This window comes from Acromyrmex echinatior, chromosome 11, assembly GCF_024713525.1.
Source record: "Acromyrmex echinatior isolate Ae372 chromosome 11, ASM2471352v2, whole genome shotgun sequence".
Lineage (NCBI taxonomy): Eukaryota > Metazoa > Arthropoda > Insecta > Hymenoptera > Formicidae > Acromyrmex > Acromyrmex echinatior.
In genome coordinates, this window is record NC_141862.1 from 1130222 (window position 1) to 1137186 (window position 6965).

The following is a 6965-nucleotide window of genomic DNA, read 5'->3' on the forward strand; positions in this document are numbered from 1 at the left end:
TATTCGTATTTCATTATATATATTTATATATTCTTTAAAAGCATATAATATATTTTATTAAATATGCTACATATCTCTTCCCCCCTCCCTCCCTCTTCCCTTCCCCCTCCCTCTCCCCTTTCTCTCCCTCGATCTTTCCACATGAATGTATTATACAACATAATTATTTACATTATAAAAACATAATAAAATGATACATTAAAAAACACAACTTTAAAGATAGTTTCATTATCTTCAATTAGCTTCATTGTCAAATTATTACATTGGAAGTAATCAATCATATTAATCTTCATTAAGATTCGCCAATCATAATTAATTGATCATTAATTGACTTATTGAGTTATTCAGAGACGATAAAACCGAACCTAAATAAACTATTCTAAACATTACCTATAAAATATTTGATAAAATCGAAAAATGACGATTTTGATAGTAATAAGATGCATAATCATAAGTTTATAATATTACAACAAATAAAGTGTTACGATATACACACACACGCACACGCACACACACACACACACACACACAAAACAAAATATAAATAACAATAATAATTAGTTATAATGTCATTCAATATGGCCATAAAAAGGTTGAGAAGATCTACTCATTAATCTATATCGCATACGAAAATTTGTATTATATCTAACTATATCTATATTCCTTAAAATGAAAAGAAGTGTTTTACTATTATAACACGAGTGTCATATTACAGTTTTAATATTGAGGGAAATTATAACGCACATATACGTTACATGTAATTTGGAATTTGATGAGCAAATTTCGCATCCATAGCAAGTAATCCCAGAAAATGTAAAGTAATTAAACATCCTAACACCATCAAATTTCAAAATATACAAAAAATATTTAACTATACCCACCAATAACAAAATGAACAAATATTCTCCATTACTTTTAGACCAGCATTAGTTAACGTTCTTAATCAAGGTTTGATAGTGAGATTGGAAAAGTGTACATACATTATGGCATGAATTGTGCACACATTATGATAGTATCAATGATTCAACAGGTTTATAATGATTGTTTTTGTAAAACATTTTTTGACAAAACAAAGAACGTAAATCATAGCATATTTATATTTTCATATCATGGAAAAATGTATAAACATTCTCCATATGAATTAAATCAGTGAGTAGGAAAGACCGGGGTCAGTAGACTATAAGGATAAGTAGAAAATCGAGGCTACGTAATAAATAAATCGCGCGAGACACGCGTAAACATGTCTAAACACGCAACAGCAACTGTTGCTCAGTTTGCTGTAATATCTCGAGACGGATGCGTCGTAGAAATTACGCTATAATTAAAAAAAATCGTACACATAAGTAAATATTTTTATTCTTAACATTTTTGTTTTACAATCGTATTGTCTAATTTGATTTCAATTTAGATAGTAAGTGTAGTTTTTACTTAATAAAATCCAACAGATTTTTTTGTTTGTCTATCTTTGTTATCATATATTATTAATTTTTTTTTATGAACTGATAAGGCTAGTAGGCTAACCACAACAAGGTTATACAACTAATTTCGTGACGACTCTAATAGTACCTACTCTCAAACTTCTTGGAATGAAATCTCACTCTAAAATACAGTGAAAATACAGTCATTTTTTAAAAAGAGTGAAAATATTGAGACTTCCACGAGTGCTTTCTATATAAAGATTATGCGTTTCGCGGATTTCCTCCATGTCCAGATCAAACTGTTTTATTTTTAATGGAAATATTTGCAAACAAACTTTTGGCACATCTATGGGTTCTCCTCTTTTCCCTATCATTTCTGACATTGTTATGGAGGATTTGGAAGAGAGAGTATTAAATTTTTTGTAATTTCGAGTTTCTGCATATTTTAGATATGTTGATGATATCTTTATGATTGCACCTAAAGATAAGGTCACTCAAATTTTAAATTCATTTAATGAACAGCATGATAGACTTAAATTCACTATTGAATATGAGGAAAACCATTGTCTGAATTTTTCAGTCATCAATAAAGACAGTACTATAATATTATTTTAGATTGATATCATAAAGAAACGTTCTCGGGCAGGTATTTATCGTTCTATTCGAATCATCCCGCATATCATAAGATAGGGACCATATATAGCTTAATTGATAGAGCGATCTTATTGTCAAATTCTATATTTTATAATAAGAACATAGAATTTATAATAGAGAATTTAAAAGATAACGGTTATCCTTTAGGAATGATTTTTTATTATATTAACAAAAGAATTAAAAGTTTGGCTTGTAAAAAATCCATGATGGTTAATAACACCAGCTCAAATAACATTGGAGTTTTAAGAGAGATAATGGTTTTCCCATATATAAGATCTATTTCTAACAAAATTACTAAATCTATTAATAAGTCCAAAAACGTGATTGGATATAGGTGCTTAAACAAGCTTAATAAATTTATTAAAGTTCATAAAGACAAAAATCAATATGATAAAAATAATATTATATATAAAGTAAATTGTAATAACTGCGATGCATCATATGGCCAAACGAAGACAATTACAGAAAGAACATCGCAATAATATAAAATTAGATCAGTCCAAGTACTCTCGAAATATCACAGAAACTAATCATGATTTTGATTGGGAAAAAGTTAGTATTCTTGATTTTGAAAAGAATTATCGTAAAAGAAATATTTCTGAAATGATACATATAAGAAAAAAACGGTTTAAATTTAATGAAAGATACTGAGTTATTGGATAAGTCTTATTTTAACATACTTGACGATATACAAGAACATAAATGGTCACAGTTTTGAATAGATTTGTTTTTACATTCGATTTTATTGACTTATTTTTGTTTGGTCTACATTAATTTTCAAACGAGCAACAGTCTTTATTATACTTAACTGGATCTTTGATTGAGAGTTTAGATTATAGTATTTTATATAAATTACCGTAAATTATTATTTGATTCTGAATCTCTTTTTTCACACTAATAATATATTATCTTAATAAATCTATTTGTTGTAGAATATCATGAAATACTTGTAATTAAAGAATTCTCAAATCGTTTGATACAAGTCTGTGACAAACTGGATTCTCGATCTTAACCGAAAAATTTGGCAAATCTATTTTATCGATGAACTTAATTAATTTACTATTGACTGAAATATCCAAATGTTCCTATCTTATTTTCATCTGGCCGGGATACTTATTGACGTCCGAATTTTTTTATATTTTTTTATATTTTTTAATACTCTTTTATATATTTTTTTATACTATGACACTTCACCATTTTAAATTTTCATTGTATCCGTTATTCTTTATTCGTTAATTTAAGATTGTATCTCTGCGTTGTAGCACTGAAGAAGGCTTTGTAAGCCGAAACGTTTGTTAACAATTTATATTAATTTTAAGTTAATTTAATTATAGCTCGAAATAAACTATGATATTGTGTTAATTTTTAAGAAAATATACGAGCATTTTTTACTCCATAATGTAAAAGGTTCTATTAATGTTAGTGTGAAAGTGGACGGATGTATCAAATTTAATATATTTACAAGTTACGTCCAGCGGACTCTCACGTCTCTTTTCTTTCGTGGAAAATCTAGAATTTGAAATAAGGAGATTGTGAATAACGAACAAATTGAGCGTTTATAGCCTAGAGAAGACTAAAAATTTTCTTTTCCCCCTGTTACATCCAAACCCTTGATAATTTGGTCAAGGAGATAATGAGAGAGAATGGAGAGGGTATGGAAGGACGGTCAGACTCAATCTCACAGGTATACGCACGGAGGCGAACACCTGTGAGTCGTACGCATCTTTTAAATCCCGGAATGTGGGTCAACGTCCGAAGGGACGCTATGACACCTGTTCCACTGGATAGTGCGAATATCGGTCCTATCTTTTCGGTCAAGGAACTTAATCCCTTTGACCCGGGACTGGACCTCGTGCGATCTCAAGTATTCGAGGGAAGTGAATACGAGGAGTGATTTTTAATAAAAACAGAAGAATACCTTAAGTTACATTTATTAAAATAATAACCAAAGAGTTTTGTATATATAACGTGTCTTTACAAAAATACATACTATCTATAACTTGTGAATGCGTATATGTGTGTGTGTGTGTATTAATGCTCAATAATTGAGTTTTTCCATGCGGGGAAACGCAGGGTGGACTGTAAATAATTACAACTTACTTGTTAGCTGCCCCCAAGATATCGAGTAGGTTCTAGGTGAGTGGCCAACGAGATCCGGCGTCCGCGAAGAGCGCCTGAAGGGCAGTCGCCGTATGGTTAACTTCAGTTGCGATAAGTTTACACTCGGACGGAATCGCAACTGGCGATTCCTGGTTAGCGCGTGTTATACTGATTTCGAAGTGAACCGGATGCTTTAAAATTTGGTACTGACATAGAGTAGTTTTGAGAAGAAGAGAAAGTAATTTATAGTTTTTTTCTTTTTTAAAAAGCCAAGATTGCTCCGAGACGGATGACGAATTCTGTTACTCTCGCGGAAAATGTGACTAGATAAGCAGATGGTTACCATGCTATCATTGTCAGTTCCGAGTCTGGTTTCAGATAACGCTCCTGATGGAAGTTATTCTATGCGTTTACGTTTTTTTTTTTTTTTAAGTGCGATATGACGCCTGTTTTTTTTTTAAGATAAAATTGTTAATCAGTCTCGGATGATAAAGCCTAGATTTTTACCATTGCGTGACTTCGGTACATTTATAATGTCTTAGAAATCTTGTCTCTTTTCGAGCCTACATTAAGGTTATTATTCTTTCTAGGTTGATTGACGTTTACGAGTTTTCGCGGCGCCTGTCCGGTCCTTTTTCAATTCTATCAGTCCGTTATCAGAAGACTCCGCTCGGGTCTCGTAGACGCCAACCATAGTCGCGGCGAAGAGAAAAAAAAATCGTGGCGTCTGTAGGACATTAAAAACTAAAGCGAAGAATCCAGTATTTCCTCGTAAATGTTGCTCTGAGATAAACTAAAAATCGATGCACATGCACGAGCGGCGGGACCAAAAGGACACCGAGTCTGTGTCTATCGGATACTGCGGCTAAAATAATAATAAATATATTATTGGAAGCGTAAGACCGGCGCTAAGATTTTAATGTTAAGTCGCGGATTCTCACGAGTCCGTGATCATAAAATCTAAAAAGCAACACACGATGTTCAGGGGTAGGTCTTAGATGATCTCATGCCGACGTTGCATGTGCGCTTCCTTCACGTACTGCACGTGTACTTTTTTCATAAATTTTAAGATCATAAAACTAAGAATGACATTTCTACACGCTACAGATTCCGGTCAATGTCATTTTCCACCCTTGACCAATTAGAATGTCATTTTCCACCCTTGACCAATTAGAAAACAAGAAATAAATCCCACCGTCTTATTAATGAACCTATTCACCAATCATGCGCTGTTAATCAGGATTTTTTTCTTTGGAGACGTAGCTTACGGACGTAACGGTTCGAATATTATTTTCTTAACCGGCCAACACTAAAACTCAGAGTTTAGAAGCAGTGCGGGAGAAATTCGACCTCGCATACTTGGCCAGCGAGACTTAAAGATTTAGAGTCAGTGCTAAAAGAAACATCATCAACCTCTCACATCCTGGCCGGAGGGCCCACACCGATGAGCATCTCAGTAAATCGGTAGTAAATCGGTATATCTCTATTCTCTGGCTCTCCTTGTTTTTTCTTTCATTTCAATATTTCATTTTATTTCTTTTTATTATTTTTTTATTTTTATTCTTTTCTTTCTTTCTTTCTTCCTTTTGAGTTCCCATGTAAAAGAGAATAAAACATTTCAATCTGTTCACGCCATAATTTCAATTTCTATCGCTGATTGCTCGCTCTTGTCGACCGGTCGCTCGTGTCCACTCATTAATATTATCATCGTCCGAGAAAAATCAGGTCAAACAAGTTTACCAAAACCTCCTTCTCTTTTTATTCCCTCGCTATCCTCTCCATAACTTCTCCCTTCTGTCACACGATACGATACTTTCACATATATTGAGAGGGTGCATTAATTTCAAAATTTTTTGGTAAAAATATAGCTTTATTATGAAAAAAATGGTTACAAATTGATCATTCAAAATATTGTCCATCGCTAGCCACTACTTTTTCCCATTTTTCTAGTAATAGGTGGATTCCACGTCAAAAGAACAATACATCTTTTGATATTATCCACGAATCGACTCATTTTTTGGTATTTTCATAAGAATGGAAGCGCTGCTCAGACAGGTCATGAGTCATCGATCGAAATAGGTAGTAATCGGAAGGAGCAATATTTGAAGAATACGGCGGGTGTGATAGAACATCCCAGTTAAGCGCTTCAAACATTTCTTTGACCAGTTTCGCAACATGTGGCCGAGCGTTGTCGTGCTGGAAAATCACTTTGTCATGTCTTTTCGCGTAATCTTGCCGTTTTTGCTTCAATGCTCTGCTCAATTGCATCAATTGTTGTTGGTAGCATTTGATGATTTCGTTGGGTTGGAGCGACTCATAATACACTACATCCAGCTGATCCCACCAAATACGGAGCATGAGCTTGGCGCCATGAATATTCGGTTTTGCCGTCGAGATTGATGGTTCGCCTGGCTTGCATTATGATTTTTTGCGCTTCGGATTATGATAGCGTATCCATTTTTCATCACCCGTCACGATACAATGCAAAAAACTTTTTCTTCTATGTCTTTGAAGCAACAATTCACAGATCATTTTGCGCCTTTCGACGTCTCTCGGCTTCAATTCGTACGGCACCTAATTTCCTTGCTTTTGAATCATTCCAATGGCCTTTAAACGTCTGAAAATCGTTAATCAACCAACATTTAATGATTCTGCAAGCTTCTTGCGTTTGACTCGGATCTTGATCGAGTAAAGCTTCCACTTCCTCATCTTCAAACTTTTTCGGCTGGCTTAGACGTTCCTTATCTTCCGTGTCAAAATGACCTTTTTTATAATGTCGAAATCAGTACTCAC